Here is a 13,307-nt window from a genome sequence, read left to right on the forward strand (position 1 = left end):
TTAAAGCTGAGACAGCTGATGCCAGAGACTTGAATGATGGAGTGATTAAAAACAGGAAGACTCAGGAAGACAGAATTAAGAAGGGTACGGAGATATTGGAAGGTTTTCGGGCTGGTCACAAATAGGGAGGGAGTGAGGCCACTGAGTGATTTGAAAACCAGGATGAGAAATTAAAAATTGACCTGTTGCTTAACCCAGAAACGGTGCAGGCCAAAAAGCATAGGGGTGGTGGATGATTGCAACTGGATGCAAGTAAGGACATGAGTAGCAGAGTTTGGACGAAATCAAGCTTAGTGAGGCTGGCCAGGAAGACTTTAATGAAGGTTTTTGCAGCAGAGAAAAGCGCAGAGATGGGCAGTTATGGAGGTGGAAATAGAGGACTGTCTTGGTGATGGCACAGAGGACTGTCTTGGTGATGGCACAGATATGGCACCAAGGCTGCGAACAGTCTGATTCGGTCCAGATGGTTGCTAGAGAGAGGGATGAGTTGGTGGCTACGGAACAGAGTTTATCACTGATAATGAAGACATTGGCTGTGGTCTCCCCAATGTTTAATTGCAAGACATCTCTGCTCATCCACTTGTAGATGTGGAGGTGGTGGTGAGAGCGAGCTGGGTGTTGTGTGTTTGTGAATGATGTCACTGAGGGAGCTTATAGATGAGAAACATGAGGGAACGAAGGAAAGAACCTTGGGGTAATCCAGAGATAATTGCGCGAGTGGCCAGAGAACCATTGCAGGTGATATTCTGGCTGTGATGGATAAAAAAGATTGAGTGCAGTCCTATCTTGCTAGGTAGCCGTGGAGTGACATCGAAGGAGGAGGCAGTCAGGGGAAGGACGAGGAGGGATAGTTTACTTAACACCATCACATAAGATGTCATTTGTGACTTTAGCAATTCATTTCAGTACTGTGACAGGGAATGGATTTGGAAGTGACAACATGTTCAAGGACTTCAGCAAAAAACGGGAGGTTGGAGATGTGACGACAGACTTAAAATTCTCATCTTTTGTTTTCAAATTCCTCCACAACCCTGACTCTCCTTATAACTGTAATCTCTTCTAGCCCCTCAGCTCTGAAATTTCTGGACTCTTTTGCATCCCCAATTACTCCACCATTTTAATTATTCCACCATTGGCAGCCATGCCTTCAGCTGCCTTGACCCCCCGCTCCGGATCATCTCCCTAAATCTCTCCGTCCCCAACCTCGTTTTCCTCCTTTAAAGCCAAGCTTTTGTCATCGACCCGAATGTATCTTTATGTGGCTCATTGTCATATTTTGTTTCATAATTCTCTTGTGAAGCGCTTGGGACATTTTTATGGTGTTGTTTTTGGAGAAGGGGTGGGTATGGCAGATTTGAAGGAAAGGGGCAGACAGTGCCTGTGCAAAGAGAACCATTCACACTATCAGCTGACACAGGCACCAGGAAGGAAGCTGAATGGTCAGCGAATCAGTCTGGATAGGGCATGAGTTGAGAGAGAAACTAGAGAAAGATGTGTGAGTTAAAGGACAATGGAAGAGAGTGTGGGGTGGGGTGGGGGGAGTCTTGGATGACATTTGTCATGATGGGTTACGAAAGGGAGGGAAATAGCATGGGAAACTGATCGGATGGCCTGAATCTTTCTGACTACGAAGTCCATGAGCTCCTCACACTTATTGTTGGGGTGGGGTGGAGGAGACAGAGGATTTAGGAAGAGAGTTGACCAGACTTAATCAGATTTTCAATTTGAACCATTTTGAGTTCTGAGTGTCTTCTGTACATGTAAGTTAAGTTAATTAATGTATCTCATGTTTAGCATTCTTCTCTTTTCCTTGTCCTGAAATGAACTACTGGAACTTTTCCTTCACACTCTGCCAAATCCAAATGCTTCTATTGGTTATTTGCGGGTGCCTCCTGTTCTGTACAGATGTTGAACTTGGATATCCCAAATTAATAGTGCCCACTTCCTGTAATTTTCAATTACTGTTGCTGGAGGGTGTGCCGTTGCACCCTGGCTCTCTGATCTCAAAGTACTCATTCAACCATTACCCTCTGCCATTTTTCTTGAAGTTGGCCAACCTCCACTCTCAACCTGGGTTTGTTCTGCTTGGACCAAGTGATCTCCTTCCAGCTGATTTCCATTCCTCTTGTTCTCATTACTTCTGTCTCCACCAACCATAAGACATAGGAACAGAATTAGGCCACTCGGCCCATTGAGCCTGCTCCGCCATTTCAGTCATGGCTGATATTTTTCTCATCCCCATTCTCCTGCCTTCTCCCTATAACCCTAATCTCCTTATTAATCAAGAACGTCTCTATGTCTTGAAGACACTCAGTGATTTGGCCTCCACCGCCTTCTGCGGCAAAGAGTTCCACAGATTCACCCACCCTCTAGCTGAAAAAATTCCTCCTCATGTCTGTTTTAAAGAATCGTCCCTTTAATCTGAGATGATGTCCTCTGTTTCTAGTTTTTCCTACAAGTGGAAACATCCTCTCCACGTCCACTCTATCCAGGCCACGCAGTATCCTGTAAGCTTCAATAAGATGCCCCCTCATCCTTCTAAACTCCGAGTATAGACACCGAGTCCTCAACCGTTCTTCATACGACAAGCTCTTCATTCTTGTGAACCTCCTCTGGACCATTTCCAAGGCCAGCGCATCCTTCCTTAGATACGGAGCCCAAAACTGCTCACAATACTCCAAATGGGGTCTGACCAGAGCTTTATATAGCCTCAGAAGTGCATCACTGGTCTTGTATTCTAGCCCTCTTGACATGAATGCTAACATTGCATTTGCCTTCCTAACTACCAACTGAGCCTGCACGTTAACTTTAAGAGAATCATGAACAAGGACTCCCAAGTCCCTTTGTGCTTATGATTTCCTAAGCATTCCCTATTTAGAAAATAGTCGATGCCTCCATTTCGCCTTCTAAAGTGCATAACTTCACACTTTTCCACATTGTATTCCATCTGCCACTTTGCTCACTCTCCTAGCCTGTCTAAGTCCTTGTGCAGCCCGTCTGCTTCCTCAATACGACCTGCCCCTCCACAGATCTTTGTATCATCTGCAAACTTAACAACTGTGTCTTCAGTTCCTTCATAGATACATAGAATTTACAGTGCAGAAGGAGGCCATTCGGCCTATCGAGTCTGCACCGGCTCTTGGAAAGAGCATCCTACCCAAGGTCAACACCTCCACCCTATCCCCATAACCCAGTTACCCCACCCAACACTAAGGGCAGTTTTGTACACTAAGGGCAATTTAGCATGACTAATCCACCTAACCTGCACATCTTTGGACTGTGGGAGGAAACCGGAATACCCGGAGCAAACCCACGCACACACGGGGAGGATGTGCATACTCCGCACAGGCAGTGACCCAATCCGGAATCGAACCTGGGACCCTGGAGCTGTGAAGCGATTGTGCTATCCACAATGCTACCGTGCTGCCCATATTCTCCAGATCATTGATGTATATTGTGAAACCTTGTGGTCCCAGCACAGACCCCTGAGGTACACTATTAGTCACCGGCAGCCATTCTGAAAAAGACCTCTTTATCCCCACTCTCTGCCTTCTGCCAGTCAGCCAATCCTCTATCCATGCCAGGATCTTACCCGTAACACCTTGGGATCTTAACCCTACTCTTCCTGGATACCACATCTTTATTTCTTGTAGGTGGCTACTGTGAAGATAAGTAGAAAAATATCAGTGCACAAACTTCTAATGTTCATGCAATGTTAGGTGCCCTTATCTTTGACACAACAGATTGTCTCATGATTTTGTTGTACTGGGATTGGCAACTGTGTGATTGTACCAGATATGGCAGTTTTAATGTTGGTAACAAATGTGAATGAGTCTGATTACATACATAGAACATACAGTGCAGAAGGAGACCATTCTTCCCATTGAGTCTGCACCGACCCACTTAAGCCCTCACTTCCACGCTATCCCCATAACCCAGTAACCTCTTCTAACCTTTTTAGATACAAAAGGGCAATTTAGCATGGCCAATCCACCTAACCTGCACATCTTTGGACTGTGGGAGGAAACCGGAGCACCCGGAAGAAACCCACGCAGACACGGGGGGAACGTGCAGACTCCGCGCAGACAGTTGACCCAGCGGGGAATCGAACCTGGGACCCTGGCGTTGTGAAGCCACAGTGCTATCCACGTGTGCTACTGTGCTGCCCTATGCATTACTAGCAGCGCCTCAATGCATAACTAGCAGTGCCTGCAGTCCCCTGATGTCTGCAGCCTGGCTGTTGGCAACTCTGGTGTTCCCACCACTGCTGAGGGACTTTTGTTTATACAGCCTGTAACAGACTCCCCACGGTTTTGACGTCGTGCAGAAAATTCTCACTGGATAGCAAAGCACTTAACTGCCAACTCCTTTTTTGGAGAGATTATGAGTAACTGGGGAAGCTGGCTGTATTCTCAAGGTATTCTATAATTGAGATTGGCAATGCATCAAGCTAACTGGATCATATTTTTATAAAAGCAAATCATTTGTGGTGAACAACTACAACAACAGTCCCTGTGGCTATCGCTGATCGGATTAGCCAAATGTTTAGGACAAATCTACAAGAGGCATTCAATAGCTTAAGACAGCAATGCTGAAGTTTTATGCCATTGTTTATGGTTTCAGAGCTCACTGTGAATCTCCAAACCAAATCTTGGAACAATTGTCTAAGAGGTAAGGGAGGTCATATTGCAACCATTTTGAGGATTCCAAAGTCACCTTAGGCCAAATAAAATATTGACTTGACATGGATTCTAAGACCCACGTCTATAGAGCCAGCGGCGTGCAGAGGTCTGGTGATGCCCGGGGCAAATCTTGATTATATGCGCCCAAAGACTCAAGTATAAGGCCTAATATACTGAGAAATATTATGAGAAAGGAAAACATTTTGAATATATAAACACAGATGAAACATGAAATAAACGCTTTAAACATAGAACAGTACAGCACAGAACAGGCCCTTCGGCCCTCAATGTTGTGCTGAGCCATGATCACCCTACTCAAACCCACGTATCCACCCTATACCCGTAACCCAACAACCCCCCCCCATTACCTTACTTTTATTAGGACACTACGGGCAATTTAGCATGGCCAATCCACCTAACCCGCACATCTTTGGACTGTGGGAGGAAACCGGAGCACCCGGAGGAAACCCACGCACACAGGGGGAGGACGTGCAGACTCCACACAGACAGTGACCCAGCCGGGAATCGAACCTGGGACCCTGGAGCTGTGAAGCATTTATGCTAACCACCATGCTACCCTGATTTATTCGATTTTAATATTAATCAATCAAATTTATTAAGTTCTTTTCCCCAAATGATACCTCCTGTCACAAAACACCTGAACTACTTCATTTTTTACATCAGCTGTGAGAAATTCTTTTTCAATGCTTATTAAAGCCAGGTTGGTCAGTCGCTCCTGTGACATAGAAGACCTCAGATATGTTTTTATTAATTTCAGTTTTGAAAATGACCTTTCACAGCTTGCGACTGAAAATGCAATTGTAAGCAGTAATCTGTATGAAACACACAGCGTCGGAAAGACATCCCTCCCATACTGCAGTAAAGACTCCAGAGCATCTTTAGGATCAGGGGGAACTCTAGTCCCTCCAGCTTGAAGGAGCATCACAAAATCAATAATTTCGTCATATAACTGAATTGCAACCACATCATTGTCATAATAATTTGCAACGTCTGAACATTCCTTTTTTAATTTCTCTCTTTCTTGTTCATCTCCACTGATAATTTTGTGCAATTTATATCATAGACTTGCAAATTAGTGGTATCTGTATTCAAATATTAGCATGTTAAGGAATAAATGTCTCCTATTCCGAGATTAAATGCCATAGCAGTCCTCTGATCATCCAGGCTTCACTCTTACTACATCCCACGTAAATATTTCATTAAATATCACCAAAAAACCTATAAAAAACGTAGTTGCACCCGTTCTAGAGCTATTCACTGACCTCTTTATCTTTGCCATCTCTAAGGTATAGGACGGCTGCCTGAGGTTAAATTGCGCTGTAAGTTAGTCAATTTCCCCTTAGCGCTGGAATTCTAGGGATATTGTTCTCTTCTTCAGTCATTTTGCTTTGCAACACGGTAGCATAGTGGTTAGCATCAATGCTTCACAGCTCCAGGGTCCCAGGTTTGGTTCCCAGCTGGGTCACTGTCTGTGCGGAGTCTGCACGTCCTCCTCGTGTGTGCGTGGGTTTCCTCCGGGTGCTCCGGTTTCCTCCCACAGTCCAAAGATGTGCGGGTTAGGTGGATTGGCCATACTAAATTGCCCGTAGTGTCCTAAAAAGTAAGGTTAAGGGGGAGTTGTTGGGTTACGGGTATAGGGTGGATACGTGAGTTTGAGTAGGGTGATCATTGCTCGGCACAACATCGAGGGCCGAAGGGCCTGCTCTGTGCTGTACTGTTCTAAATCTAAATCAATGGGTGAGATGTTATGTCTCAAAAGTTGCGCCTCCCTCCTCTGCAACCCCCATGGAGAAGGATATGAGCAGAACGTCATGGAAATACTGTTATGACCCTTGTGGAAACAACTACAAACAACCCAACTAAGACCAATATACAAGACTTCACTTTTATATTAGCAATCACACCAAAATCAACGTAAATTAAACATGAATTAACAGGAAAATTGCAATAATATGACCGATAAATTACACATAGCAGATACAAAGACATATCTCACACATTTCGGTCAGCTCATTCAGCACGTATCGCTTTCATTTCAGCCACAATATCCTTCAAAACGTTGAACTTCTTCAAATCAAATTCCATCTTCATTTCTCTAAAGCTTTAGCACCAAGTCTCATCAAACTACTTCACCCAATTTCCACAAATATAATTTTCACAGTCAACACATTTCCAGATCCCTTCTTCTTCACAAAACCCTGGTCATGTGGGGCCTGTTTGTGCACTATGCCAGTGCATAAAGGGTCCCCAAATCCAGATATAAAAGCTCTGTTCAAGATCCGAGCTCCAGCAGCTTGCAGTCAAGTCTCTGAGAATCTCCCCTGCACCCTGCTGACCCTGGGCTTTAAGTATAAAGGGTAAGAGGGCAAAAGTTAAGAGGCCATGATGAATTTTTATAAAATACTGGTTCTGTCCCAAATGGGTGCCCCTGGCCCAAATGTCAAATTCTGGGCACGACAGTTTAAAAGTTGACAGCTACAGAGAGGGTGCAGAGAAGAGTTTTAAAATAGATCAAATAAATAAAATAAATAAATGAATAAATAAAACTCACCCATGGTGGCAATGCCGTCCATTCTGGAAAATTCGCGCCCTTTCTGCTCCCTCTCCAGCCTCTGCAGTGCGCAGGCGCGCTCGGGCCGACCGCGGTGCGCAGGCGCGCTAGGGCCGACCGCGGACCGCGGTGCGCAGGCGCGCTCGGGCCGACCGCGGTGCGCAGGCGCGCTCGGGCCGACCGCGGCGACCGCGGTGCGCAGGCGCGCTCGGGCCGACCGCGGTGCGCAGGCGCGCTCGGGCCGACCGCGGTGCTGCCCCCATCCAGTCGCTGCCCGGGGCCAGCGCCCCGTCGGCCCCCCCCCTCTGCACGCCGCTGTATAGAGCTGATTGCCAGACACTGCACTGCCTTGGGTGGTGGAAGATTTGATAGCGAGGGGCTAGGTAACTAGTTCATCGCTTGTTGGCTCTGTTTCTCCCACCTCCCAACCATGACGCACATTCCGGTGAGGAGTTGAATCTGTTTTTCATTTATTCTCAACACGGTGACACTGGTGAGGCTCATTTATTACCCACTTGGTACTGGTGCTCCCATGATGCCATTCGGATCTTTGAAGCAGTGACTTTTGTTCATACAGCTTGTAGCAGAAACCCCCGGAGTTTTCATGTAGTGCAGAAAATTTCCACTCTGCAGCCAAGTCATTTGGCTCCTCGAGACTGTTCGGCCACTCAACTAGATCTGATCTTCCAACTCGACGCCATTTTCCCGCACTGCCCCATATCCACTAATGGCTTTTAGTTTCTAAAAATCTATCAAGGTACTCAATGACTCTGCCTCCACAGCCCTCTGGGATAGAAAATTCCAAAGATTCACTACCCTCCTCATTTCAGTACTAAATCTCCTGCCCCTTATCCTTGAATTCATTTTTATGGGATGTGGACTTTGCTGGCTAGGCCAACACTTGTTGCCTTCTTGAACTGCGGCAGTCCATGTGGTGTAGGTACATCCACGGTGCAGTTAGGGAGGGAGTTCCAGGATTTTGACCCAGCGAAAGTGAAGGAACAGTGATATATTTCCAAGTCAGGTTGGTGAGTAACTTGGAGGGGAACTACATGTGGTGATTTTCCCATGTATCTGTTGCCCTTGACCTTCAAGGTGGTAGTGGTCGTCTGTTTGGATTCTGAGACTATGTCCCCTGGTTCGAGACACCTCAACCAGGGTTATTTCCCTTCCTGCATTTACCTTTATTGAGCCCTGTAAGAATTCTACATTTCAGTGAGAGATCACCTTTCATTCTTCTAAACTCTTGAGAATACAGGCCCAGTTTCTTGGATCTCTCACAGGACATCCTGCCATCCTGGGAATCAGCCTGGTGATTCTTTGTTGTAATCTCTATATGGCAATATATCCTTGCGTGGGTGAGGAAACCAAAACTGTACACAATACTCCAGGTGCAGTCTCACCAAGGCTCTATACAATTGCAGCAAGACATCTTTACTCCTGTACGTAAATCTTCTTACAGTGAAGTTCAATATGCCATTTGCCTTCCAAATTACTTGCTGCACCTGCATGTTAGCTTTTAAACAAGCATACGCAGTCCCTTTTGGACGTCAACACTTCCCAATCTCTAATTTAAGAAATACTTTGCATTTCTGTTTTTCCTACTGAAGTAGATAATTTCACATTTTTCCACGTACTCCGTCTGCCATGATGCTGCCCACTTGCCTAGCCTGTTTACATTCTCTTGAAGTCTCTGCATCCTCTTCACAAATCACATTCCCACCTAGTTTATGTCATTAACAAACGTGGAAATATTACATTTGGTCCTAACATCAAAATCATTGATGTTGATTGTAAAGGTGGCACGGTGGTGCAGTGGTTAGCACTGCTGCCTCACGACGCCAAGGACCCAGGTTAGATCCTGGCCCAAGGTCACTGTCCCTGTGGAGTTTGCACATTCTCCCCGTGTCTGCGTGGGTCTCACCCCCACAACCCAAAGATGTGCAGGGGAGGTGAATTAGCTACGCTAAATTGCTCCTTAATTGGAAAAAAAAGAATTGGACACTCTAAATGTTTTTTAAAAATTTGATGTTGATTGTGAATAGCTGGCACCCAGACACTAATCCCTTTGCGCTACCCCAGTAGTCACTGCCTGCCAATCTGGGATTTAACTGTTTATTCCTACTCTCTTATTTTCAGTCCATTAACCAATTCTCAATCCATGCCAGTATATTACCCCCAATCCCATGTGCTCTAATTTTGTTTACTAACTACTCGTGTGGGCCTTATTGAAAGCCTTCTGAAAATCTAAACAGACTTAATCCGCTTGTTCCCCCTTATCTATTCTGTTCATTAAATCCTCAAAGAATTCCAACTCCCTTTGTTAAACCCATGTTGACTCTGCCCACTCCTACCATTATTTTCTAAGGGTGCAGTTATCACATCCTTTCATAATATATTCTAGCCATTTACATGCTACAGGTTTATAGGTCTGTAGTAGCCCCCTTTCTCTCTCCACCTTTCTTAAATAGTGGGGTTATGTTTGCTGCCTTTTAATCTACAGGAACCGTTCCAGAATCTATAGTTTGGGGAGATGAGCAACAGATCGTTATCTCTAAGACCACTTCTTAGACTCTGGAATGTAGATAACAGGGCCCAGGGGAATAACAAATTTCCCATTAATTTCTCCAATACTACTTTTTTATGAATACTATTTTTCAGTTCTACATTCTTGCTTCGTCCTGTGGTTCTCTAATATTTCTGAGGGTTTTTTTGTACCATGTAGACAGACACAAAATATTTGGTTAATTATTAGGGAGGACATACCAGCATGTTGACCAAACAGTGAAGAAATTATGACTTAAATGTGCTGGTGTTCCCAATGCTGCCTTTGTTCTTCCCAAAAACAACTCATCAATATAAAAACAATTCTCCCAAGATATAATTTATCCAGTGTTAAGATTCCTAAGGGAAATGAAATTAACTACAATCCCATAAGCAGTGTCCAGGCCAGTTGCTCATTGTGCAATCTTGGTGCTGAAATCGGCACATTAAAGCCATCCTTGCAGTATAATGGCTACCTCAATTGGACCATTGCGCGGTGTGTATGGTGCATACACGTGAATGGATCTAAGGCTAACATTTTTGGACCTGAAAAGTGCCCAATCTACCTCAAATTATTCTGGAAGGGTAAAGCATTGAAAAAATTTGGTGAAGCTAACCGTTTCATGCTGCTACAATGCAGTGGCAACGTGATTGGTATTTTCCCCGAACAGGATTGTGCCATCAAGGCAAAAGCATGTTCTGCCTACCACACAACTTAATAATGTGGTATATTCATTTCCGTGCCAGTGAGATGACAGATACATAAGCCCTATATCCCAACGACTGGTAGATGATATCAAAACAAGACAACTTTTCGGCTGTTTGCAACAGGCAGAGTGTTGACCATACTGAACCAGCCCATGTTTGCAAACCTCAATAATGTGGAATGTTGGATGAGATTCCACAATTGGCCAGCATTTTCTGAATCATCCCGAACATGCAAACAACTAAGTGAAGATTATCAGTTGGACTTGCTAGGTGGCTCACTTACACTTGCTCGAAACTGCAGGTGTTCGCCCGTCAGGTCATTTCCTCTGCAGCCAAAAGGAACATGTCCAGGCATTGTGCCTTTCTTTTTAATTAAACAAAACTTGGAGGTAAGTTTCCTGTTGCATTCAATGTCTCAACCAATCAGCAACTTTTTCTCGTGTGCTATAAATTATTGCTTCCTTTTGAAGTTTGACATTCTTGCAACTATTCTGATGAGTGAAGGCGAAAAGCTTTGCCAGCATAACTTTATTTCAGCAATATTCAAGTTTGTCTGTAATGAGGAAATCATAGTAGGTGTAGATAATTTGCCACCTCAGATTGTTTTATGTGATGATTGGAAGATTTCAGGAACATTGGATTATAAATGTATTGGGCAATTTCAGTGTTAAAAGCCTGGGGGCAGAATGGGTTTGACAGGGTGGCACAGTGGTCAGCACTGCTGCCTCACAGTGATTGAGGACCCGGGTTCTATCCCGGCCCCGGGTCATGTCCGCATGACGTTTGCGCATTCTCCCTGTGTTTGTGTGGGTCTCACCCCCACAACCCAAAGATGTGCAGAGCAGGTGGATTGACTACATTAAATTGCCCCTTAATTGGAACAAAAACGAATTGGCTACTTTAAATTTCAAAAATAAATAATGGGTTTGACTGCAATGGTTATGTTCTTTTAACAATTAATTCTGTTCTGCAAGGCCTGCGAGGTTTTAGCATCAAGCAGGTGAAATTGATGGAGTGTGTTTTTCAGTCTCGGCTACTTAATAGTGGTTTGCCTGGGGTAGTCCTTGGGGAATTGATGTGCTTTCAGTCCCTGGAAAGTTAATTTGTTCTTTTAGCTTGGGGAGAGGAAGTCTTTGCGGGGTGGAGCAAGGAAGGCAGAGAGGCAGTTTTGGAGAAATTTGTGGAAAGAGGTGTGAAGCCTGATTTCTCATCTGGCAAGCCTTGTTTTAGACCACAGTGAAGGCAGTTTTCTTTCCCAGTAGGAGAGTTGAAAAAAAGAGTAATAATATTTTAAAAGCAGAGTAGGCCTGCCTGAAGATCAGTAAAGGCTGAAGCAGCTATTTGACGATATTCAGCCAGAGTCTGAAGGGGTTCTAACCAGAGCCAGAATCTGTTCTGTAGAGCAAGTATTACAATATGCCATGCTGATTTTTAAACTGGAGTGAGAGCTGCATGTTTCTTTACTTGTTGGCAATGAAGCTTACAGCGTCAAGGGACTGGCAGGGGATAGTGTGTGTGTGTGTGTGTGGGGGGGGGGGGGGGGGGAGCAAAGGGTCTCGCTGCTCTATATATCAAACACGTTGGAAGTTATTGGGGGGATTATAGGGATATTGGTAGAATTTGATTGGTTCTCTGGGTACAAGGCTGGGGTAGTTGCTGTTTAGAGTAGTGGGGGTTGAGGTTTGGGCATTTAGGTGGCGCGGGGGGGGGGTGGGAGCAGCTGCACAAGCTGAATCTAGCTCAGTTGGTGGAGCAAATGAAGGGAGATTTTAGGAGGTGGGATGTGCTCCCATTGTCGCTGGCGGGACAGGTGCAATCGGTGAAGGTGACGGTTCTCCTGGGGTTCTTATGCTTTCCCCAGAATCTCCCAATCTTTATCCCAAAGGCTTTTTTTTAGGAGGGTTAATGCACTGATATCGGGGTTTGTTTGGGCGGGTGAAGCCCTGCGGGTTAAGAGGGTGCTGCTGGAGCGGGGTCAGTGGGTGGGTGGGTTGGCTCTCCCAAATTTGTTGAATTATTATTGGGTGGCGAATATAGCTGTGGTTAGGAAGTGGGGGAGGGGTCGGTCTGGGATCAGATGGAGGCAGCCTCTTGTAAGGACTCCAGTTTAGAGGCACTGCTAATGGCGCCTCTGCCGTTCTCGCTGGTCAGGTACTCCACAAGCCCGGCAGTGATGGTGGCCCTGAGGGTGTGGGGCCAGTGGCGGCAGCACCTGAGGCTGGAAGGAGCCTCAGTTTGGGCACCCATCTGCGGGAATCATAGGGTTGTTCGAGGGTGGGGTTTCGAGGGTGGTGGGGATTGAGCGGTTTGGAGATCTATTCGTGGGGGGCAGCTTCTTGAGCTTGGAGGAGTTGGTGGAGGAATTTGAGCTGCCCAACAGGAATGGGTTCCGGTATTTGCAGGTGAAGGATTTTGTTAGGAAGCAGGTGCCGACCTTTCCCCACCTGCTCCTTTTAAAAAGAAAATACACAATAGGGTAACACAAGGTACACAATGTAAATACATAGACACCGGCATCGGGTGAAGCATACAGGAGTGTAGTACTAATCGGGTCAGTGGGGAAGAAGCTGTTTTTGAATCTGTTCGTGGGTGTTCTCAGACTTTTGTATCTCCTGTCTGATGGACGAAATTGGAAGAGTGAGTAAGGGTGGGAGGGGTCTTTGATTATGCTGCCTGCTTTCCCCAGGCAGTGGGAGGTGTAGATGGATGGGAGGTAGGTTCGTTTGATGGACTGGGCTGTGTTCATGACTCTCTGAAGCTTCTTGAGGTCTTGGGCCGAGCAGTTGCCATGCCAGGCTGTG

The 13,307-nt window shown here is 45.6% G+C and overlaps 1 protein-coding gene across 7 annotated transcripts in view; it reads left to right on the forward strand.

Moving 5' to 3' along the window:
* The window catches only part of hip1 (huntingtin interacting protein 1), a 308,710-nt gene that overhangs the window by 215,157 nt on the left and 80,246 nt on the right, over window positions 1–13,307 (forward strand). The window lies entirely within an intron of this gene.

The sequence above is a fragment of the Scyliorhinus canicula genome, chromosome 12 (genome assembly GCF_902713615.1).
Source record: "Scyliorhinus canicula chromosome 12, sScyCan1.1, whole genome shotgun sequence".
In the NCBI taxonomy this organism is placed as follows: domain Eukaryota; kingdom Metazoa; phylum Chordata; class Chondrichthyes; order Carcharhiniformes; family Scyliorhinidae; genus Scyliorhinus; species Scyliorhinus canicula.